The 25,933-nt window shown below is 45.7% G+C and overlaps 1 protein-coding gene across 2 annotated transcripts in view; it reads left to right on the top strand.

Moving 5' to 3' along the window:
• TANK (TRAF family member associated NFKB activator) overlaps positions 1 to 25,933 on the top strand; it is a 164,538-nt gene that overhangs the window by 54,289 nt on the left and 84,316 nt on the right. The window contains exon 1 of one of the 2 annotated variants that reach the window (XM_063933642.1): positions 19,450 to 19,614. The exons of the other annotated variant lie outside the window; for it this stretch is intronic. The gene's annotated coding sequence lies outside the window, so the exon portion shown is untranslated. Of the gene's footprint in view, positions 1 to 19,449; positions 19,615 to 25,933 lie in introns of those variants that run through there. 2 annotated transcript variants of the gene reach the window in all.

Genomic DNA, 25,933 nt, shown 5'->3' with positions numbered 1-25,933 from the left:
AGCAGCCATCTTGAGCATATGGGACAGATCCTCGGCCATATAAAATTACCTCATGTATTGCAGCTGTTGTTTGCCAGCCACAAACACTATCAAGAGGCACATCTGGGAATAACAGCTGATACGCCCTTAATGAAGCCAAAAGCCCGTCCCCACTAGCCAACACCACCATTACAATGCACCATCATGTATAAAAATGTCAACAATCAGGTCAACAGAGCAATTACAAACTCCATAAAGCACTAGCACAAACTCGATCCAAAACACTGCAAACCAAGGTTCTCATTTTATCCTTTAGGTGACAAGGTATTAAGGTGAAAAATCCACTTACAGTACATTCCAGTTGCAGAAGCTTTAAACCACGATCATCGCCTTTTACAAAGCGGGGAACCTGATCAATTATTTTCAGTCTGACACTGGCAACACTACAAAGCATTCATTCAACCTATTTTTGAAGTCTGCAAGTGCCACCAGTCTGCTGCAGTATATATATATATATATATATATATATATATATATATATATACAAACAAATATAAAACTACAGCACTCGCCACCCCAGAAGCGGGGTGCAATGTCTGCACTCACCACTCATAGGGTGGGGTGCATGTAGCCCATGGCCACCTACTTAAATATATACAAACAGAAAATTCAGCACTCACCATAGCAAGCTCACTTGTCCTCACAACATCAATAAATAAATGATGGGGGTTTAGTTAGTGAATTGGCCAATGCACGGAAGCCTGCAAACAGCTCGCCAAGGTACCCCACCTTCTTGCAGGTCCTACACTATCACAGAGTCTTAAAAATTAAAACTTGGCAACTGTATCACACATAATATAACTGCAAATATGCCCACTAGGTTTAATGTGTCCCATATCTTATGGCTTTTAACGGTAACGGTAACGTTAAAAGCCATATCTTATGGCTTTTAACGGTACACTAGTCACCTGACACTGGATGATAAATTACTAAAGAACAGCTGACACAGGTTCAGAACAATTGACTTTACATAGGGGTGCATGAAAAAGCTTGTGGCCACAGTTAATAGGAGTTAACCAAAGATGAACCCTGCAATATACAAACAAATATAAAACCACAGCACTCGCCACCCCAGAAGCAGGGTGCAATGTCTGCACTCACCACTCATAGGGCGGGGTGCATGTAGCCCATGGCCACCTACTTAAATATATACAAACTGAAAATTCAGCATTCACCATAGCAAGCTCACTTATCAATGCTTCCATGCACTGGCCAATTCACTAACTAAACCCCCATCATTTATGTATCAGTCTGAACAGCACTGGGATCACACACACCTGCATACAGCACACTCAGGGCTACACAGAGGTGATCCACAGGTCCGTCATATTAAGCCTAATTAATTATTTATTTACCTGTTTGGAGATACTACCAAAAGTTTTGGGATGATATTACCACTTGCATTTACAAAAAAAACCTGAGGAAGTCTTTTCAGACGAAACGCGTTGGAAGATTAACCTTGATACTAGTGAGAGGACTGGCTGTCTAAAGAGCTCTTCCCGAGCTGCGGAAGACAGCAAGTCCTGTGTACAACATCTGACTCACGAAGGTTAATGTAAGAAATTAGTTTTTTAACTGCAATTTTTTTTTAAAATAAATTCTCTGAAGAATATTGGAACTAATTAGTTTATTCCAGAATAACCAGCAACAATATTTGAATATAAAGTTCCCTCTGATCTCCATCCATAAAAAATACTTGGGAACCTTAAAGGACCATTTGAGAACTTTGGTGTGACTTTAATTGCGGACACTGAGCGCTCCCCTTACCATTTTTGTATAAATATATATATATATATATATATATATATATATATATATATATATATATAAATGCGAAAGCCCTCACTCACTCACTCATCACTAATTCTCTTATGTCCCGATACGTTATGAAGCTGAAATTTAACATAGATATTCTTCAGGGGGAAATAGGAAGATGACAATTAGAATTTTAATAGACCACCCCTAAGGGGATAAAAAGGAAGTTGACATAATGACATCATTACCAATACGTGGCTTGTGTTGCGTGAACGATAATGCCCAAACAGACAATCAGATCAAAATTTGGATTGCACCTCCAGTGGGTAGAATTTAATAAACTACAAAAATGGTCCCATCCCTTATTACCGTATCTGCTACAGGTGGTCCTCGGGTAACTCTAAGTACCATGGTTTAATTTTACTTACATTAAGACATCTCAAATTTACATCTCTAAAGATTTACCACATTTTTAACACCCATTTATAGTTACAACAGTGAACATCAGAAACTCCTGTGCGAAGAACGGATAGAACAGTTACTATATACTGTATATGTATACAGGGTGATTCAAAAGCCGCAGTACACCCTTATCAAAGTCGCAGTACACCCTTTTGTTTAAAAAACAGTGCTGGAAATGGAAAAACTGACTTAGATTCAAGATGGCCAATTTCAAGATGGCGCCCATGTTCGGTACATACCCTAAAAGATAGCCCACCTCACCCATGCCTTACTGGATTATTCATGTCAAATTGCTGGGGTGCCATCCAATGAGGGGGACCCAGATTAATCTCCACTCCAATGTAGTAATACATGGGAGTACTCACCAGTCTTCTCTATGCATATAGTTTAATCAGACCATTAGAGACAAAGGCATGTCCGATACCTGTACAAAGGCTCAGATAGGACCAAAACTTCGATGTGACATGCCTTTTTCTCTGATTGTCTGATTAAACTATATGCATAATGAAGACTGGTGAGTGCTCCTATTTATTAAATACATAAATATATATCTATGCCAAATGTCCTGCACGGTGTTGGGCTGTAAGCACAACCCCCACCTGTGGACGTCGGGCCCTCATACTACCCTCATGGAGTCTGTTTCTGATCGTTTGAGTAGACACATGCACATTTGTGGCTTGCTGGAGGTCATTTTGCAGGGCTCTGGCAGTGCTCCTCCTGTTCCTCCTTGCACAAAGGTGGAGGTCGCGGTCCTGCTGCTGGGTTGTTGGCCTCCTCCACGTCTCCTGATGTACTGGCCTGTCTCCTGGTTACGCATCCATGCTCTGGACACTACGCTGACAGACACAGCAAACCTTCTTGCCACAGCTCTCATTGATGTGCCATCCTGCATGAGCTGCACTACCTGAGCCACTTGTGTGGATTGTAGACTCCGTCTCATGCTACCACTAGAGTGAAAGCACCGCCAGCTTTCAAAAGTGACCAAAACATCAGCCAGAAAGCATAGGAGCTGAGAAGTGGTCTGTGGTCACCACCTGCAGAACAACTCCTTTATTGGGGGTGTCTTGCTAATTGCCTATAATTCCCACCTGTTGTCTATTCCATTTGCATAACAGCATGTGAAATTGATTGTCAATCAGTGTTGCTTCCTAAGTGGACAGTTTGATTTCCCAGAAGTGTGATTGACTTGGAGTTACATTGTGTTGTTTAAGTGCTCCCTTTATTTTTTTGAGCAGTGTGTATGTATGTATGTATGTATGTATGTATGTATGTGTGTATATATATTAATATGAGCAAATATTGGATCTTTCTTACCTGTACCTGCTCCCTTTATTTTTTTGAGAAGTGTATATATATATATATATATATATATATATATATATATATGAAGTGGGACCATCTGTATATATCTATATCTCTAGGTATATATTGCTGGACTTTCAATCTGAGCAATGAACACACTTTGGGGGTCTATGTACTAAAGCCTTGGAGAGAGATAAAGTGGACGGCGATAAAGTATCAGCTATTCAGCTCCTGCCATGTTACATGCTGTATTTGAAAAATGACAGGAGCTGGTTGGTTGGTACTTCATCTCCATCTACTTTATCTCACTCCAATCTTAGTACATAGAACCCTTAGTGTTCAGTCAACATTTCTGGTTTATTCCCTATCTTCAGGACACATTTGATGTGTCCTGATAGCAAGGAATAAACCTGAAATGTTGAATGTACACTAAGTGTGTTCATTGCTCTGAGTGAAACTCTGGGGATTGCCCAGTGGCATATCTATAATGGGTGCAGGGTATGCAGTGCACGCTGGATAGCCATGTGGTCTCCATTTGCAAACATTTGTGATACAAAATGGGTCGTTCTGAAGATCTCAATGGCTTCAAGTATGGTACTGTGAGAGGATTCCATCTTTGCAATAAGACAGTTTGTGAAATGTCATCCCTGCTGAATATTCCACGGTCAACTGTAAGTGATATTATTAGAAAGTGGAAGCATTTAGGAACAACTGCAACTCAGCCATGAAGTGGAAGTCCACGTAAATTCACAGAGCGGGGTCAATGACTGAGAATATGCATGGGGTGTAAAAGTTGCCAACACTCTGCTGATTCCATAGCTGAAGAGTTTCGAACTTCCACTGGCATTAATGAAAGCACAAAAACTGTGCGGCGGGAGCTTAATGAAGTAGGTTTCAATGGCCAAGCAGCTGCATGCATTGACTGGACTGTGGAGCAGTGGAAATGTGTTCTGTGGAGTGATGAATCACGCTTCTCTTTTTGGCATTCAAATAGGCGAGTCTGGGTTTGGCGAATGCCTGGAGAACGTTACCTGCCTGACTGCATTGTGCCAACTGTGAAGTTTGGTGGAGGAGGGATAATGGTATGGGGTTGTTTTCAAGGTTTGGGTTAGGTCCCTTATCTCCAGTGAAGGGCAATCTTGATGATTCAGCATACGAAGACCTTTTGAAAAATGCTATGCAAACTTTGTGGGAACAGTTTGGGGAAGGCCCTTTTTTTATACCAACATGACTGTGCCCCAGCGCACAAAGCATGGTTTGATGAGTTTAGTGTGTAAGAACCTGACTGGACCGCATACAGAGTCCTGACCTTAACTCCATCGAGCGCCTTTTGGGATGAACTGGAAAGGAGATTGCCAGGTCTACTCATCCAACATCAGTGCCTGACCTCATAAATGCTCTACAAAATGAATGGGCACAAATTTCCACAGAACACTCCAAAATCTTTGGAAAACCTTCCAAGAAGAGTGGAAGCTGTTATAGCTGCAAAAGGGGGACCAACTCCATATTAAAGTATATGTATTTGAATACAATGTCATTACAGTCCCTGTTGGTGTAATGGTCAGGCGTCCAAATACTTTTGTCCATATAGTGTGTATATAAACTGTTGATAAGCTATGTTTCTCCATCCAGGCCACTTTTGATGATGGTGTCACGAGACGGGGCTTACCTCCGGAGCCATTGTCCAGGGTTTCCCTATCCAGCTGCTGGCTGTACGATGTGGCCATGGAGAAACGCGGCGGGCTGGCAGTGGTGTTAGTGTGGCTCTGGTGAAGTAGGAGACAGGGGGTCCCAGCGGGGAAGGGGCGTGTTCTTGTGTGTCTGCAGCCCTGGGGGCAGCCATGTGGGAGACCAAGTTCAACTGCATCCAATGGTTGAGCTCTGTGGAATGCTCAGTCCAGTCATAGGCAGCTTCCTCTTACAAAAGGGGTCAGCCCACGCTTGCATGCTGCCAGTGCTTTATATTACTGCCCTGTGCAGAAGCTCCAGCTCTGATTTCCCTCAGGAATTTCCTGTGTTTTTTTGTGCTACAAGGGTCTCTAGCTCCACTCCACAAGTCTTCCCGCTGCCTCTCGCTGCACCATTGCCGACGACTTCTCAATTCCACGGTTGACAGCTGCTCATCCTCCGGCGGCGGCCCTGTGTGCCCGGTGACCGTTGAGGGGCCTCCCAGTCATCCGCAGTGACCTTCAGCTACAACTTTCTGGCACTCTTTAATTAGTCCTCAAAGCATCTTTTTCAGTGTCCTATAGCCATATTGGTCCAGCGTACAAACATCAGTGTTCTTCAGCCACATTTGTTCAACATTCTTTCTCCAGCATTATTCATCAGTGTTCTTCAGTCATGACTATCCAGCATTAATTCTTCTACAGCATTCTTCAGTGTTCTTCAGTCACGACTATCCAATATCCATTTGTAAGCAGCATTTTTCAGTCACATATACTGAGCATTCATTCTTCTACAGCAGGCATTCCCAACCACGGCCCTCAAGGCACACCAACAGTACAGGTTTTAGTGATATCCAGGCTGCAGCACAGATGGTTAAATCAAAATAGCTCAGCTACTAATTAAGTCACCTGTGCCGCAGCCTGGATATCACTAAAACCTGCACTGTTAGTGTGCCTTGAGGACCGTGGTTGGGAATGCCTGTTCTACAGCAATCTTCAGTGTTCTTCAGTCGAGACTATACAGCATCCATACCCAGCAGTGTTCTTCAGTCTCGTCTATTTAGCATTCATTTCTCTATAGCATTCCCATGTGTTCTTCAGCCACGATTGTTCAGCACTCATCCTTCAGCGGCATTCTTCAGAGTTCTTCAGCTGCGACAACCTAGCAATCGTCCTTCTGTTATCAAGCTGTCACCGGTGTCCTTCAGTCACGTGCACTAAATAAAACTCCCTTCGTTCTCTAGACTTTGAGCTCCAACTTCTATGTGAAGGAACTACATCCGACCGCCTCAGTTCCTCCCTGCTGTGGCGTCCACTTCCCCAGCGAACGCCTATTCTCATCACCAGCCCGTTGTGACAGATGGATTCTCTCCAAGGTAAATATTTTTTTTTTTTTTTTTGTGGTACTAGATTAACCTTTACCCATATATCAGGATTTATAAGTTTCCAATATGTCCCATGGTATGGGATGTAGTGAGTGCAGCTAAAAGGAGGACTACTCACCATCATTATTTATAAGGGGATAAACTTAAGGTGTCTCTTAAAACAGGAATGTTCACACTGGATAAAAAAGTTTGTTTAGTGATACAACATAATAAGGATCCCTTACGCTGCACTCTTTCTGTTCAAAATTGAAACAACTAACACAGCTGTAATGTTTCATAATATAAGGCACCATAGGTTTATGGAAACACTAATTAGACGATAAAGAGATTAAAAAATGTTTATGTTTCCAGTGGCGCACACTAGGGGGAAATTTCTGGGCACCCAGAAACCCCCCCTGAGGAACCGAGCTGCCGAGGACCTTGTTTTTTTGGGCATCGACAGGTGAGCAGCAGGATCGGAGCTGCTGTGTGCGGCTTCACAGGGAGGCTCCTCACGCCGGAATAGCACAGTGTATGACGGAGCTGCGGGCACTTAGCAGTGGCGGCAGGCACTAGGGAGCGGCTGTCATCAACAGCAATGGGAGCAGCAGTCACTTGGGATGGGAGCAGAGGGAGCGGTAGGCACAAGTCTCCACTGACGTTTACAGCTGCAGAATGATACTCGGCTGTACTGTTATGCAGTCAGTCAGGAGAGGGCTTCTGTCCCCAGCTCTGCTTAAGTGTGTATGCAGTTGTATGTATGAAGAACATACAGTACATACATATATGTTATATGTGTGTGTGAGTGTATAATATATATATATATATATATATATATATATATATATATAAATAAAACAGAAGAGAACTTCCCAAGGGAGCTAAATGCAATTCTTTGGTATGTTACTAATTTAACTGTACATTAATCAGTCATCATTAAAAAAAAGTTTTTTATTCTATAAAAATACAGTGAATAAAAACTGTTTCAAGTGATCCGTGACAATGAGTGGTGCTTTACATATACTATGATAAGGTTGACATTATTCCATTCTAGTCATACAGCATTATGACAATGTATCTTCCTTGAAGAAACGACAAGATTGCTGTCTATAAACCCAACGCGTTTCGTCCTACGGACTTCATCAGGGGTTTTTATACAATCAAGAAATTGCAATATAGACATTCACCATAGTACATCCTCAATAGGCAGATATAATATTAGAATGGATATCAGACAATAGTTCACCACATGGGATATCAGTGGAATTTTAATTTAGTTCAAAACACTTCTGACAGCTGCAGAGGCTCTGCAGCTGTCAGAAGTGTTTTGAACTACAGAGAGGCACTGCTACAGTCACCCACATTGTTTAAAAAAATAATAATTTTGGCTCTGTTCAGTGGAAAATTGTTATATGGGCTCTACCCAATGAAAATTCCATTGATATCCCATGTGGTGAACTATTGTCTGATAGCCATTCTAATATCATATCTGCCTATTGAAGATATACTATGGTGAATGTCTATATTGCAATTTCTTGATTGTATAAAAAACCCTGATGAAGTCCGTAGGACGAAACGCGCTGAGTTTATAGACAGCGATCTTGGTGTTTCTTCAAGGAAGATAAATTGTCATAATGCTGTATGACTAGAATGGAATAATGTCAACCTTATCATCGCATATGTAAAGCACCACTCATTGTTACGGATCACTTGAAACAGTTTTTATTCACTGTATTTTTATAGAATAAAAAACTTTTTTTAATGATGACTGATTAATGTACAGTTAAATTTGTAACATACCAGAGAATTGCATTTAACTACCTTGGGAAGTTCTCTTCTTTTCTATTTTTTTGTACCCCGTCTAACAGGGGTAATTCTCGAAGGTGTAGCTGATTTAAGTTGTAAGCACGAGAATAGGGTCTTAATATTTAAGTATATATATATATATATATATATATATATATATATATATATAGCTATATATGTATATATATGGGATGTGGTTATGTGTAGTGTGTGTGTGTATATATATGTATATATATATTTATTTTTTGCACTTATCTGGAAGACCCCCCCCACCCCCCCCCCCACCCTTAGAAATCCTGCATTTGCCGCTGGTTTTGAGATGTTACTAAAGGCCCATGGGTCCTGATGCAAATATTATTCCGCAAATCACTCCATAACCACTTAATTTAAACCTTTACCACATATACCATATATTTGACATATCTATATCAATTTCATTATTTTTTTTAATTTCAATTGTTCTAAGTACTAATGGCCTATCCATATTGAAAAAACTAACTGGATATTTTAAGTCCAAATATGAGCTCCAATTTGCATTATCTAACAATGCTCAGATAGAGAGAGGACCTTTTTGCCAGCAGGGTTTTCTATTGCCCAAGCTTCCCTTTTCTCAGGGAAACCCTGGTGACATTGGAGAAATTCCGCTATTGCAGAAGCTTCCTCATTTAGCACACAGACTACAGTATGGCAGTGATCCCCATACATTGAACAGAACAGGTCCTGGCTGCAAGGATTGTTGTTAAACTTTTATTTTGTTATATGTGTCCTTCTCACAAACAGGAAAGAAATGACCAGTAACATGAAGCCAGGGGTGGATTGGTATGTAATAATAACCAGCCCAGGAAATTTATGGAAGCTGCCATAGTGAGGGCAGGGTCTGTTGAGGGATTGTCTGTTGAAGCAGGATTCCTCCTCATAGGGCCTGATTCTTTGTTGGACACAGTTGCGGCTTTCCTTGCGTCTTTTGCTGCAGTTGCATCTGCGACTTTATGCTAATGCCGTTACACAGTCATTCCCTGGTGTACATATGTGCATTCAAATATGCAAGGACATATGTACACCACTTTGTGCTTCTTTAGACGCATTCATTGGCCACACTATTGACAGGTGCAGATCATCCGTCTAAGTATGGCATACAATGTGAGTTATTCAGCATTTCAACCACTTGCAGCAACATGCCTGTATTATGTTACATATGCTTGCATACCACCTGCAACCGCCTAGGAATGCCCAAGACATTTCTAATACACTTTGAGCATATGTCTGAATCTGTACTGCGACTCTGTACAAACACCATCAGGATGCATGCATGGTTCAACTAAGACCAGTGATGGCTAACCTTGACACTCCAGCTGTTGTTGAACTACACATCCCAGCATGCCCTGCTACAGTTTTATTTGGCCATGCTAAAACTGATGCAGGGCATGCTGGGATGTGTAGTTCAACAACAGCTGGAGTGTCAAGGTTAGCCATCACTGACTTAGACAATGCACAGATGAAAAGCACTGCACAATAAAAAATAAAAGACATTGGTCCCCACAGGAAAAGCACACACTGGGGTATATTTACTAAGGTCCCGATTTTGACCGAGATGCCGTTTTTTCATCAAAGTGTCATCTCGGTAATTTACTAAGCAATAATCACTGCAGTGATGAGGGCATTCGTAATTTTTTGGAAGTCCAACAAAAAAAATACGAATGAATACACCATCGGTCAAAACGCGTCTGTTTAAGTATGAATCTCGGTAATTTACTAAGAAGTGCAAAGCAAAAAACAAACAAACACTGCCGTGAAAAATTACAACTCGTAAAAAAGTGCTAAAAAAAACCAGACCTGCTTTTTTAATCCGTGATTGTATAGGCATGCAGGGATCCATGAGATCCGTGCATGTATATCAGTGGGAAGGGGTGGGAAAGTGGTTATTTTCTTAAAAAAAATTGCGTGGGGTCCCCCCTCCTAAGCATAACCAGCCTCGGGCTCTTTGAGCCGATCCTGGTTGCAGAAATATGGTGAAAAAATTGACAGGGGTTCCCCCATATTTAAGCAACCAGCATCGGGCTCTGCGCCTGGTCCTGGTTCCAAAAATACGGGGGACAAAAAGAGTAGGGGTCCCCCGTATTTTTAAAACCAGCACCGGGCTCCACTAGCTGGACAGATAATGCCACAGCCGGGGGTCACTTTTATATAGTGCCCTGCGGCCGTGGCATCAAAAATCCAACTAGTCACCCCTGGCCGGGGTACCCTGGGGGAGTGGGGACCCCTTCAATCAAGGGGTCCCCCCCCAGCCACCCAAGGGCCAGGGGTGAAGCCCGAGGCTGTCCCCCCCATCCAATTGGCTGCGGATGGGGGGCTGATAGCCTTTTGTGAAAATGAAAAGATATTGTTTTTAGTAGCAGTACTACAAGGCCCAGCAAGCCTCCCCCGCATGCTGGTACTTGGAGAACCACAAGTACCAGCATGCGGCGGAAAAACGGGCCCGCTGGTACCTGTAGTACTACTACTAAAAAAATACCCAAAAAAAGACAAGACACACACACCTTGAAAGTAAAGTTTTATTACATCCATCCACACAAACATACATACATACTTACCTTATGTTCACACGAGGATCGGTCCTCTTCTCCAGTAGAATCCAAGGGGTACCTGTTGAATAAATTCTACTCACCAGCTCCATGGTACCAGGCTCCTCGTAGCATCCATTTGTAATCCACGTACTTGATTAAAAAAAAAAAACGGAGAGCCGAGCCACGCACTGAAAGGGGACCCATGTTTTCACATGGGTCCCCTTTCCCCGAATGCCAGAAACCCACTCTGACTGATGTCTAAGTGGGTTTCTTCAGCCAATCAGGGAGCGCCACGTTGTAGCACCCTCCTGATCGGCTGTGTGCTCCTGTACTGTCTGACAGGCGGCACACGGGAGTGTTACAATGTAGCGCCTATGCGCTCCATTGTAACCAATGGTGGGAACTTTGTGGTCAGCGGTGAGGTCACTTTCGGTCAACCGCTGACTACAAAGTTCCCACCATTGGTTACAATGGAGCGCATAGGCGCTACATTGTAACACTGCCGTGTGCCGCCTGTCAGACAGTACAAGAGCACACAGCCGATCAGGAGGGTGCTACAACGTGGCGCTCCCTGATTGGCTGAAGAAACCCACTTAGACATCAGTCAGAGTGGGTTTCTGGCATTCGGGGAAAGGGGACCCATGTGAAAACATGGGTCCCCTTTCAGTGCGTGGCTCGGCTCTCCGTTTTTTTTTTTTAATCAAGTACGTGGATTACAAATGGATGCTACGAGGAGCCTGGTACCCTGGATCTGGTGAGTAGAATTTATTCAACAGGTACCCCTTGGATTCTACTGGAGAAGAGGACCGATCCTCGTGTGAACATAAGGTAAGTATGTATGTATGTTTGTGTGGATGGATGTAATAAAACTTTACTTTCAAGGTGTGTGTGTCTTGTCTTTTTTTGGGTATTTTTTTAGTAGTAGTACTACAGGTACCAGCGGGCCCGTTTTTCCGCCGCATGCTGGTACTTGTGGTTCTCCAAGTACCAGCATGCGGGGGAGGCTTGCTGGGCCTTGTAGTACTGCTACTAAAAACAATATCTTTTCATTTTAACAAAAGGTTATCAGCCCCCCATCCGCAGCCAATTGGATGGGGGGGACAGCCTCGGGCTTCACCCCTGGCCCTTGGGTGGCTGGGGGGGGGTACCCCTTGATTGAAGGGGTCCCCACTCCCCCAGGGTACCCCGGCCAGGGGTGACTAGTTGGATTTTTGATGCCACGGCCGCAGGACACTATATAAAAGTGACCCCCGGCTGTGGCATTATCTGTCCAGCTAGTGGAGCCCGGTGCTGGTTTTAGAAATACGGGGGACTCCTACTCTTTTTGTCCCCCGTATTTTTGGAACCAGGACCAGGCGCAGAGCCCGATGCTGGTTGCTTAAATATGGGGGAACCCCTGTCATTTTTCCCCCCATATTTCTGCAACCAGGGTCGGCTCAAAGAGCCCGAGGCTGGTTATGCTTAGGAGGGGGGACCCCACGCATTTTTTTTCTCCGTTTTACAGTGTTTATTTAAAAAAAAAAAAAAAAATGAACCCCAGCACGGATCACACAGATCCGGCCGAGATTCATTGTGATAAAGTCGGCAGTGTTTTGCTAATCACTGCCGTAAAAAACGGGAAAAAAACACGAATGACATCGACATCGGAACAAATGAAAAATCCGAATACGACAGCTTAGTAAATTAGGCGTAATAAATTCAAAAAGTTGCAGTTTTACACTTTCGATGTCATTCGTGATTGAACTTTGACCTTTTTCCGAAAATTACGAATGTTAGTAAATATACCCCACTGTCTGCCGTAATGTGTAAAAAGGGGGACTCTGTCTGCCGTAAAGTGTAAAAAGGGGACGCTGTCTGCCGTAACGTGTAAAAAGGGGACGCTGTCTGCTGTAATGCGTAAAAAGGGGACGCTGTCTGCCGTAATGTGTAAAAAAGGGTACGCTGTCTGCCGTAATGTGTAAAAAAGGGGACGCTGTCTGCCGTAATGTGTAAAAAATAAGAATTTACTTACCGATAATTCTATTTCTCGTAGTCCGTAGTGGATGCTGGGAACTCCGTAAGGACCATGGGGAATAGCGGCTCCGCAGGAGACTGGGCACAAAAGAAAAGCTTTAGGACTACCTGGTGTGCACTGGCTCCTCCCCCTATGACCCTCCTCCAAGCCTCAGTTAGGATACTGTGCCCGGATGAGCGTACACAATAAGGAAGGATTTTGAATCCCGGGTAAGACTCATACCAGCCACACCAATCACACCGTACAACTTGTGATATGAACCCAGTTAACAGCATGATAACAGAGGAGCCTCTGGATAGATGGCTCACAACAACAATAACCCGATTTGTTAACAATAACTATGTACAAGTATTGCAGATAATCCGCACTTGGGATGGGCGCCCAGCATCCACTACGGACTACGAGAAATAGAATTATCGGTAAGTAAATTCTTATTTTCTCTGACGTCCTAGTGGATGCTGGGAACTCCGTAAGGACCATGGGGATTATACCAAAGCTCCCAAATGGGCGGGAGAGTGCGGATGACTCTGCAGCACCGAGTGAGAAAACTCCAGGTCCTCCTCAGCCAGAGTGTCAAATTTGTAAAATTTCACAAAAGTATTTGACCCTGACCAAGTAGCAGCTCGGCAAAGTTGTAAAGCCGAGACCCCTCGGGCAGCCGCCCAAGATGAGCCCACCTTCCTTGTGGAGTGGGCTTTTACAGATTTTGGCTGTGGCAGGCCTGCCACAGAATGCGCAAGCTGAATTGTACTACAAATCCAGCGAGCAATAGTCTGCTTAGAAGCAGGAGCACCCAGCTTGTTGGGTGCGTACAGGATAAATAGCGAGTCAGATTTTCTGACTCCAGCCGTCCTGGAAACATATATTTTCAGGGCCCTGACAACGTCCAGCAACTTGGAGTCCTCCAAGTCCTTAGTAGCCGCAGGTACCACAATAGGCTGGTTCAGATGAAACGCTGAAACCACCTTTGGGAGAAATTGAGGACGAGTCCTCAATTCTGCCCTGTCCGTATGAAAAATCAGGTAAGGGCTTTTACAGGATAAAGCCGCCAATTCTGACACACGCCTGGCTGAAGCCAGGGCCAACAGCATGACCACTTTCCATGTGAGATATTTTAAGTCCACTGTGTTGAGTGGTTCAAACCAATGTGATTTTAGGAAACCCAAAACAACATTCAGATCCCAGGGTGCCACTGGAGGCACAAAAGGAGGCTGTATATGTAGCACTCCCTTAACAAACGTCTGGACTTCAGGCACTGAAGCCAGTTCTCTCTGAAAGAAAATCGACAGGGCCGAAATCTGGACCTTAATGGATCCTAATTTTAGGCCCATAGACACTCCTGCTTGCAGGAAATGCAGGAATCGACCCAGTTGAAATCCCTCCGTCGGGGCCAGATGCGGTGATAATGCTTTGCGGTTACATCCTTTCTGGCTTTTATCAAAGTATGGGATGACTTCGTCTGGAATGCCTTTTTCCTTTAGGATCCGGCGTTCAACCGCCATGCCGTCAAACGCAGCCGCTGTAAGTCTTGGAACAGACAGGGTCCCTGCTGGAGCAGGTCCCTTCTCAGAGGTAGAGGCCACGGGTCCTCTGTGAGCATTTCTTGAAGTTCCGGGTACCAAGTCCTTCTTGGCCAATCCGGAGCCACGAGAATAGTTCTTACTCCTCCCCGCCGTATAATCCTCAGCACCTTGGGTATGAGAGGCAGAGGAGGGAACACATACACTGACTGGTACACCCACGGTGTTACCAGAGCGTCCACCGCTATTGCTTGAGGGTCCCTTGACCTGGCGCAATACCTGTCCAGTTTTTTGTTGAGGCGGGACGCCAACATGTCCACCTTTGGTTTTTCCCAACGGTTTACAATCATGTGGAAGACTTCCGGGTGAAGTCCCCACTCTCCCGGGTGGAGGTCGTGCCTGCTGAGGAAGTCTGCTTCCCAGTTGTCCACTCCCGGAATGAACACTGCTGACAGTGCTATCACATGATTTTCCGCCCAGCAAAGAATCCTTGCAGCTTCTGCCATTGCCCTCCTGCTTCTTGTGCCGCCCTGTCTGTTTACGTGGGCGACTGCCGTGATGTTGTCCGACTGGATCAGCACCGGCTGACCTTGAAGCAGAGGTCTTGCTTGGCTCAGAGCATTGTAAATGGCTCTTAACTCCAGGATATTTATGTGAAGTGATGTCTCCAGGCTTGACCACAAGCCCTGGAAGTTTCTTCCCTGTGTGACTGCTCCCCAGCCTCGCAGGCTGGCATCTGTGGTCACCAGGACCCAGTCCTGAATGCCGAATCTGCGGCCCTCTAGAAGATGAGCACTCTGCAACCACCACAGGAGAGACACCCTTGTCCTTGGGGACAGGGTTATCCGCCGATGCATCTGAAGATGCGATCCGGACCATTTGTCCAGCAGGTCCCACTGGAATGTTCTTGCGTGGAATCTGCCGAATGGGATTGCTTCGTAGGAAGCCACCATTTTTCCCAGGACCCTTGTGCATTGATGCACTGATACTTGGCCTGGTTTTAGGAGGTTTCTGACTAGCTCGGATAACTCTCTGGCTTTCTCTTCCGGGAGAAACACCTTTTTCTGGACTGTGTCCAGGATCATCCCTAGGAATAGAAGACGTGTCGTCGGGATCAGCTGCGATTTTGGGATATTGAGAATCCAACCGTGCTGCCGCAGCACTACTTGAGATAGTGCTACTCCGACTACCAACTGTTCCTCGGATCTTGCCCTTATCAGGAGATCGTCCAAGTAAGGGATAATTAAAACTCCTTTCCTTCGAAGGAGTATCATCATTTCGGCCATTACTTTGGTAAAGACCCGGGGCGCCGTGAACAATCCAAACGGCAGCGTCTGAAACTGATAGTGGCAGTTCTGTACCACAAACCTGAGGTACCCTTGGTGAGAAGGGTAAATTGGGACATGGAGGTAAGCATCCTTGATGTCCAGAGACACCATATAATCCCCTTCTTCCAGGTTCGCGATCACCGCTCTGAGTGACTCCATCTTGAATTTGAACCTCTGTATGTAAGTGTTCAAAGATTTTAGATTTAAAATAGGTCTCACCGAGCCATCCGGCTTCGGTACCACAAACAGCGTGGAATAATACCCCTTTCCCTGTTGCAGGAGGGGTACCTTGATTATCACCTGCTGAGAATACAGCTTGTGAATGGCTTCCAATACCGCCTCCCTGTCGGAGGGAGACGTCGGTAAGGCAGACTTTAGGAAACGGCGGGGGGGAGACGTCTCGAATTCCAATTTGTACCCCTGAGATATCACCTGAAGGATCCAGGGGTCCACTAGTGAGTGAGCCCACTGCGCGCTGAAATTCTTGAGACGGGCCCCCACCGTGCCTGAGTCCGCTTGTAGAGCCCCAGCGTCATGCTGAGGACTTGGCAGAAGCGGGAGAGGGCTTCTGTTCCTGGGAACTGGCTGTTTGCTGCAGCCTTTTTCCTCTCCCTCTGCCACGGGGCAGAAATGAGGAGCCTTTTGCCCGCCTGCCCTTATGGGGCCGAAAGGACTGCGCCTGATAATACGGCGTCTTCTTATGTTGAGAGGCTACCTGGGGTAAAAATGTGGATTTCCCAGCAGTTGCCGTGGACACTAGGTCCGATAGACCTACCCCAAATAACTCCTCCCCTTTATAAGGCAATACTTCCATATGCCTTTTGGAATCAGCATCACCTGACCACTGCCGCGTCCATAACCCTCTTCTGGCAGATATGGACAGCGCACTTACTCTTGATGCCAGTCGGCAAATATCCCTCTGTGCATCACGCATATATAAAAATGCATCTTTTAAATGCTCTATAGTCAGTAATATACTGTCCCTATCCAGGGTATCAATATTTTCAGTCAGGGAATCCGACCAAGCCACCCCAGCACTGCACATCCAGGCTGAGGCGATTGCTGGTCGCAGTATAACACCCGTGTGAGTGTATATACATTTTAGGATATTCTCCTGCTTTCTGTCAGCAGGTTCCTTAAGGGCGGCCGTATCAGGAGACGGTAGTGCCACCTGTTTAGACAAGCGTGTGAGCGCTTTATCCACCCTAGGGGGTGTTTCCCAACGTGCCCTATCCTCTGGCGGGAAGGGGTATGATGCCAATAACCTTTTAGGAATTATCAGTTTTTTATCGGGAGAAACCCACGCTTCATCACACACTTCATTTAATTCCTCAGATGCAGGAAAAACTACAGGTAGTTTTTTTTTTTTCTCACCAAACATAATACCCTTTTTAGTGGTACTTGTACTATCAGAAATGTGTAAAACATTTTTCATTGCCTCAATCATGTAACGTGTGGCCCTACTGGAAGTCACATTCGTCTCTTCATCGTCGACACTGGAGTCAGTATCCGTGTCGGCAACTGTATCTGCCATCTGAGGTAGCGGGCGTTTTAGAGCCCCTGATGGTCTTTGAGACGCCTGGACAGGCACAAGCTGGGTAGCCAGCTGTCTCATGTCATCAACCGTCTTTTGTAAAGAGCTGACACTTTCACGTAAATCCTTCCATAAGCCCATCCACTCAGGTGTCGACTCCCTAGGGGGTGACATCTCCATTATAGGCAATTGCTCCGCCTCCACATCATTTTCCTCCTCATACATGTCGACACAGTCGTACCGACACACAGCACACACACAGGGAATGCTCTGATAGAGGACAGGACCCCACTAGCCCTTTGGGGAGACAGAGGGAGAGTATGCCAGCACACACCAGAGCGCTATATATATGTTGGGATAACACTATACAGAGTGTTTTTCCCCTTATAGCTGCTGTTTATATTATACTGCGCCTAATTAGTGCCCCCCCCCCCTCTTGTTTTACCCTTTTCTGTAGTGCAGGACTGCAGGGGAGAGTCAGGGAGACGTCCTTCCAGCGGAGCTGTGAGGGAAAATGGCGCCAGTGTGCTGAGGAGATAGGTTCCGCCCCCTTCTCGGCGGACTTTTCTCCCGCTTTTTTCAGGAATCTGGCAGGGGTTAATATACATCCACATAGCCCTGGGGGTTATATGTGATGTATTTTAGCCAGCCAAGGTGTTCATATTGCTGCTCAGGGCGCCCCCCCCCAGCGCCCTGCACCCATCAATGACCGGAGCGTGTGGTGTGCATGAGGAGCAATGGCGCACAGCTGCAGTGCTGTGCGCTACCTTGGTGAAGACTGATGTCTTCTGCCGCCGATTTTCTGGACTTCTTCTTGCTTCTGGCTCTGTAAGGGGGCCGGCGGCGCGGCTCTGGGACCGGACTCCGAGGCTGGGCCTGTGTTCAGTCCCTCTGGAGCTAATGGTGTCCAGTAGCCTAAGAAGCCCAAGCTGGCTGCAAGCAGGCAGGTTCGCTTCTTCTCCCCTTAGTCCCTCGATGCAGTGAGCCTGTTGCCAGCAGGTCTCACTGAAAATAAAAATAAAAACCTAAAACTAACTTTTCCTAAGAAGCTCAGGAGAGCCCCCTAGATTGCACCCAGCTCGGTCGGGCACAAAAATCTAACTGAGGCTTGGAGGAGGGTCATAGGGGGAGGAGCCAGTGCACACCAGGTAGTCCTAAAGCTTTTCTTTTGTGCCCAGTCTCCTGCGGAGCCGCTATTCCCCATGGTCCTTACGGAGTTCCCAGCATCCACTAGGACGTCAGAGAAAGGGGGACGCTGTCTGCCGTAATGTGTAAAAAGGGGTACGCTGTCTGCCGTAATGTGTAAAAGGGGCTCTACCTGGTGTAGTGGCGCAACTGTGCAGCGTAATTTGATAATGGAGACTACTGTACGTAGTATGAATTGGTATTATTTTGTGGCCACGCCCCTTCCCCATGAAGCCATGCCCCTATATATTTTTTGCGCACCAACAGCGCGCACTGCCCCTATCTTGCATGGAGGGGGGGGCGCCAATGCCATTTCTTGCACACAGCGCTAAAATGCCTAGTTACAGCACTGGTGCAGCGCAGGTGAGTCTCTTGCCAGTGTAAGAGTGGCTTGGTGAGGGGATACAGGGCTTTTGGGATGGTGTGGGAGAGTTGTGAATGCAGCATGGAGTCATTGGGGAGAGACAGACTGTAGCGGTCCCAGTAAGAGCTTAGGTGTTATATAATAATGTAGAGACACATTTAAACTTGTTCCCACGTTCCAATGAATGTGATTAGGGAGCAAATAATTTTGGAAATGATATTCAGACGTCTGCAGCTAGCGCTTTATAAAGGCAACAGGTCTGGTGGTAAATGCAGTTACATTTCATGTCCTGACTTTTCAGAAAGGGATTCTATCCTATAACATTGCTATTCACATTAATGTAGAAAGCAGGTGAATATTTTGTTCATGTGTTTACTTGGAATAGAATCTCGTCGCCAGCAATGTTGGAGCTGCAGTACAAGCCAGTAGGCTTAGGGGCAGATGTGCAGTCACTACAGTGTTAGGAAAGTTTTGGAGCTAGGGGTGATCTCTCTCTCCTCCTGTGGCAGCGTGTGCAAAAGAGGTGTATCTGCAGCGTCAGAGGGTGGGACCCGGACAGTTTCTATTTCCTTTCCTGCTCTGACAGACAGAAATCTACAGTCACTTAGTAGCTGCATAATAGCTACATAGTCACTCCTATTATATATCTGCTCTTCCTATCGCGTCCCGGGCAGGGGAGAGCTTCCGCACTATGCACAGCAGCCTCACTGGTGAGTAGTGGGGGTCTCAGCAGCTCAGAACAAAAGGTTATATGGGGGCAACTGTTTGTGTGTGTGACTGTGGGAGTGCCAAGCTGCTCTGGTATGAAGTACTGTTCAGTATGTGGAAGAGCAGTTGTGGTATCCTTTTACCAAGGTTTGTTATATAATAGTAGCAGAAGAGTTTGCTGTGTGTATTACTTTATAAACATGAGTAGGACTGTGGAGGACACATCACTAGTTTGCTTGTAAATAAAATAATACATTCCCCCCAACCAAGGTCATGGCTGTCTATAAATCCACTGCTACATTTCATTCTTGTCAAGTGCAGGTTTGAGTAACCTGTGGCTTGCCAGCTGCTGGGAAACTACAGGTGCCAGCACACCAAGCTGGCAGTGTGAACTAGAACGTAATGATTTCACAACAGCTAGAGGCACATGATGACTGGAGATCCTGTGACTGACAGGGCAGGCTGGTACTAATTGTTCTACAATGCTGGAGAGACACAGCCTATCACCTTATGTGTGTTATATAGACCATGGCGTATTATGATTCTGTTACATTGTAAACTAGGGGCCTATTCATTATAAGAGGCCAATGGGCGGTTTAGTATACAATTTGCTGCTAGGTGTAGCAATGGATATACAATATTGCCTTGGTGCAGGGACAGCGGATTCGAAAATCACTTGTCCCCACAATCTCTAAAGGTGGCCATACACTAGTGCGACTTCTCTGAGAGGAGAAGTCGTATATGTTGCCCTTGAACTGACTGGCAGCTTCCCGGGCGGCAGGATCGCATATGATACATCATATGCAGTCCTTTGGCATATGATGTATCGTATGCGATCCCAGCCAAGGCTGCCAGAACCCGCTGCCTCCACAAATCTGTAGTGCAGTCTCTGCGATCTACAGGATCCGATCTGATGATCACGAATCGCATCAGATCGGATTGATCTACAATTTATAATAACCACTTATAGCCACTTTTAATCCGATTTCTCGGCCCGATGCGTCGAAAATCGGATGAAATCGGGCAAAATCGCATTAGTGTATTGGCACCTTAACACTGCTACTGAAGAAGTATTAATACCACTGCCAGGTCTGCGCATGCGTGACCTGAGGTTGCAAAAGGATCTAACTGAATCCCTCTTCACAACCTGGATCTCCTTCCCGTAGGTAGGAGCTGGGCCCCGGGAAGTTGGCGTAGAATTCCACAGGCAAACTCTGAGTTTGTTCAGTATTCTACAGTCCCTTCAGGCCCCTAATAATGAATGGGTCCATTACACAATTCATAGTTCCGCTAATGTGACAGGCCCGTTAGCGGGAATGAATTTGCCCCTTAATGACATTAAATTATGTACATTTGTGTATCAAGGGCAGGCTGGCGAATGTCATTCCACCTTCTGAGTACTGCTCACTAGTATTCTAACCCCTGGTACAAGTTGCAAGCTAATGGCAGCCACTGCAATTATGTAAATATAGTATAATTGCTGCTGCAATCTAATAGGGTTACAGTGTACTGAACGTTCCTTTTTTTTTTTTTATATGTATTATAAAGCATGATTCCTATTATGTTTGGGAAGGGGTTTTCTGATAATACGAATTAAAGCTAAAACAGAAGTGTCTTGTTTAATTTGCTTATAACAGGCTCCATGTGGCTTGGGTACAGCTGTTATTATCTACACTTTACATGTATTACTGTGTATGAATTGTGTACTGTTCTTTTTCCGCCATTATTTTGTACTCCCAGTGAAACCACACCTCCTGTCATATTCTGGTGCATCTGCTCCTGTTTTGTGCAGGGATGGAAAGAGGAGCTTGCATGTCCTGTTTGTGGACTACTGTATATGTAAGTAGCAAAGTGCAGTTTAATTCCCTGGGTGCATCTGAATGTTTGCATCCAAATCTTGGCCTGTTTCTGAGTGACATGTAATACCAATGTTCATGGAGTTGAGTGTTTTCTGCTGTTGCGCGTACGTGAAAAACCTTTAAAACTCTTACGGCGCATGCAAGTCTGATGATAGAGACACTGCGTATGTACAGAACAGGTCCAGCGTCCTCGCACCCAGTGCCCCCTAAGCCCCAGCCTTATTGGAAGGGTGAGGGCAATTGGGGTCAGGGAAGGGGCAGCGACCGGGTCTATTCCTCAAGGTGGAGGTGTGTTTCCTCCATTTTGTGGGAGTGCTAAAGTCAGTGTCTACGTCTGGCGATGCAAATTTATTGATCCCCGCTGCGGACATGGGTGGTCATTCCGAGTTGTTCGCTAGCTGCATTCGTTCGCTGTGCAGCTATGAGGCAAAAAAAGGCACCTTTGCGCATGTGGCGCAAATCGCACGCACAACGTACTATTACAACGAACAATGTAGTTTCACACAGGGTCTAGCAATGCTTTTCAGTCGCACTGGTTGCCGCAGAGTGATTGACAGGAAGGGGGCATTTCTGGGTGTCAACTGACCGTTTTCAGGGAATGGTCGAAAAAACGCAGGCGTGCCAGGAAAAACGCAGGCGTGGCTGGGTGAACGCAGGGCGTGTTTGTGACATCAAATCAGGAACTGAATGGTCTGAAGTGCTGAGTAGGTTTGAAGCTACTCTGAAACTGCACAAAATTATTTTGTAGCCACTCTGCTCTGCATTACAAACGTTCGCACTTCTGCTAAGCTAAAATACACTCCCAGTGGACGGCGGCATAGCGTTTGCACGGCTGCTAAAAACTGATAGCGAGCGATCAACTCGGAATGACCACCATGAGATGGAAATCTGAGTAACCTGCAGGTTACACATATGATTGATGGTCACACAGAGTGATCTGATTGTGCGTCTTGAGACACAACAGCATTTCACGGAATCAGGCAGGCGGTGTCTATTTACACTAGACGCCTCCTGCAGCATTAGCATATTAGCTTACGGTATTACACAGCCTTTGCCTTGCAGCTGTGCAATATTCTCTGAATCAGGCCCTCTGTTCATACACACGGAGGCATAGTAGCAATTGAGACACGTAATCAAAAATGTATTTGATACGTCGAGCTTGTATCTGGGAGGTGCCTATTCAGATGCACTGTCCTATGGGCAAGGTATGGGAGTGCCAGTGTACTGGTTGCATACACAGGTGCTTACATTGAAGGTAGTGCTCAGGCGGGGAATCTGCCCTTACCATAGGGCTGGTGCAAGATCCTGGTGGTGTCTAAAGTTGCATCAAGTGGTATTGCAGCATCTGAAGATGCAGCTCAGTCCGTGCACATTCACGGAGACCTTACTTCGCGACCAACCAGTTCTGATCCAGTCAGACAACATCACCGCAGTGGCTCATGTAAACCGCCAAGGCGGCACAAGGAGCAGAGGAGCAATGGCGGAAGCCACCAGGATTCTTCGCTGGGCGGAAAATCATGTAAGCGCACTGTCAGCGGTGTTCATTCCGGGAGTGGACAACTGGGAAGCAGACTTCCTCAGCAGACACGACCTGCATCCAGGAGAGTGGGGACTTCATCAGGAAGTCTTCGCGCAGATTGCAAGTTGATGGGGATTGCCCCAGATAGACATGATGGCGTCCCGCCTCAACAAAAAGCTACAGAGGTATTGCCCAGATCAAAAGACCCTCAGGCGGTAGCTGTAGACGCCCTAGTGACACCGTGGGTGTTTCAGTCGGTCTATGTGTTTCCTCCTCTTCCTCTCATACCCAAGGTGTTGAGAATAATAAGAAAAAGAGGAGTGAGAACAATTCTCATTGTTCCAGATTGGCCACGAAGGACCTGGTATCCGGATCTACTGGAATTGCTCACAGAAGATCCGTGGCCTCTTCCTCTCAGGGAGGACCTGTTGCAACAGAGGCCCTGTCTGTTCCAAGACTTACCGCGGCTGCGTTTGATGGCATGGTGGTTGAACGCAGGATCCTAGCGGAAAAAGGCATTCCGGTTGAGGTCATTCCTACGCTGATAAAGGCCAGGAAAGACGTGACAGCTAAACATTATCACCGTATATGGCGAAAATATGTTTCTTGGTGTGAGGGCAGGAATGCTCCTACGGAGGAATTCCATCTGGGCCGTCTCCTTCACTTCCTACAGACTGGAGTGAATTTGGGCCTAAAATTAGGCTCCATTAAGGTTCAGATTTCGGCCTTATCCATTTTCTTTCAAAAATAATTGGCTTCTCTTCCTGAAGTACAAATGTTTGTGAAGGGAGTGCTTCATATTCAGCCTCCCTTTATACCTCTGGTGGCGCCTTGGGACCTTAACGTGGTGTTGAGTTTCCTTAAGTCACACTGGTTTGAACCACTTCAAACGGTGGAGTTAAAATATCTCACTTGGAAGGTGGTCATGTTACTAGCCTTGGCTTCGGCTAGGTGAGTGTCGGAATTGGCGGCTTTGTCTCATAAAAGCCCCTATCTGGTTTTCCATATGGATAGAGCAGAATTGCGGACCAGTCCTCAGTTCTTGCCTAAGGTGGTGTCATCTTTTCATATGAACCAACCCATTGTGGTGCCTGTGGCTACGCGAGACTTGGAGGATTCAGAGTCCCTGGATGTAGTCAGGGCTTTGGAAATTTACGTGGCCAGAACGGCTCGTGTTAGGAAAATAGAGGCTCTGTTTATCCTTTATGCTGCCAACAAGCTTGGTGCTCCTGCGTCTAAGCAGACTATTGCTCGCTGGATCTGTAACACGATTCAGCAGGCACATTCTACGGCTGGATTGCCGTTACCTAAATTGGTCAGGGCCCATTCCACCAGGAAGGTGGGCTCGTCTTGGGCGGCTGCCCGAGGAGTCTCGGCACTACAACTATGCCGAGCTGCTACTTGGTCGGGTTCAAACACCTTTGCAAAGTTCTATAAGTTTGATACCCTGGCTGAGGAGGACCTCCTGTTTGCTCAATTGGTGCTGCAGAGTCATCCGCACTCTCCCGCCCGTTTGGGAGCTTTGGTATAATCCCCATGGTCCTTACGGAGTCCCCAGCATCCTCTAGGATGTAAGAGAAAATAAGATTTTAAACCTACCGGTAAATCTTTTTCTCGTAGTCCGTAGAGAATGCTGGGCGCCCGTCCCAAGTGCGGACTATTTCTGCAAGACTTGTATATAGTTTTGCTTACATAAGGGTTATGTTATAGTTTTCATCGGTTTTGGACTGATGCTAAGTTGTTTTCATACTGTTAACTGGTTAGTATATACAAAAGTTATACGGTGTGATTGGTGTGGCTGGTATGAATCTTGCCCTTGGTTTAACAAAAATCCTTTCCTCGTACTGTCCGTCTCCTCTGGGCACAGTTTTTCTAACTGAGGTCTGGAGGAGGGGCATAGAGGGAGGAGCCAGTGCACACCCATACCTAAAGTCTTTCTTAAAGTGCCCATGTCTCCTGCGGAGCCCGTCTATCCCCATGGTCCTTACGGAGTCCCCAGCATCCTCTACGGACTACGAGAAAAAGATTTACCGGTAGGTTTAAAATCTTATTTTTTTGGTTGGCCCGACAATCGGCTGATTTCAGGAAATTGTAGGCCAATTTTCTTCCACATCACACTGCTTTGCATATGCCCACCGACAAGGCAGATAACATAGTGACAGGTAAACAAAGGAAATATGGGCAGATTATTTAGAATGCACACACTGGTCGATATCGGGAGACTGTGGCCCAGATTTTTGGTTTGGGACGACAGATCGGAAAATCGATCATTCGCGTGTGTGGGCAAGATTTTTCAGAAATAACGCAGAAACAATTATTCATACACTCTATACAATAACTTTGGTGGTTCTTCTGATTATTGCCAAATTGGCCCAATAATTGTATAGTGTGTACCTAGTTTAACGTTTCTTGGTTTTTAAAGCCGTGTGTATTTACTCTGCACAGATAAAATAAATAAATGTATTTTCTCTCCTTGCATTGCAACATGGTTTGTTCCAGATAAAAAATTACTGGCTTTTTGTTTGCTTTACTTCCAAATCAGAATCAAACCCTGGGCACATGCGAGTGTCATATATGCATGAAATTCCGTTCATTAATCAAATCCTTTCTTGTTCACATTCCATTGTGTATATTGTGGGAAATCCCATGTACTTTCTCTGTCCTGTACTCCACAGAGCTCTTTCCTTGTCTGCTTCCAGCTACAATTACCGTATATTTGTGTCTGGACACCTAATGGGACTATCTAGTTCTAATGGGTGACTATATCCTGAGGTAAATGTCTCAAATGCATACAGAATCTGGCATATACTGAATTTAGGGGTCTATTTACTAAACCTTGCATGGAGATAAATTGGACAGAGATAAAGTACCAGCCAATCGGCTCCTAACTTCCATGTCACAGGCTGTGTTTCAAAAATGACAGTTATGAGCTGATTGGCTGGT

This window comes from Pseudophryne corroboree, chromosome 7 (genome assembly GCF_028390025.1).
Source record: "Pseudophryne corroboree isolate aPseCor3 chromosome 7, aPseCor3.hap2, whole genome shotgun sequence".
Lineage (NCBI taxonomy): Eukaryota > Metazoa > Chordata > Amphibia > Anura > Myobatrachidae > Pseudophryne > Pseudophryne corroboree.
This window is presented reverse-complemented; position numbering and strand designations above follow the sequence as displayed.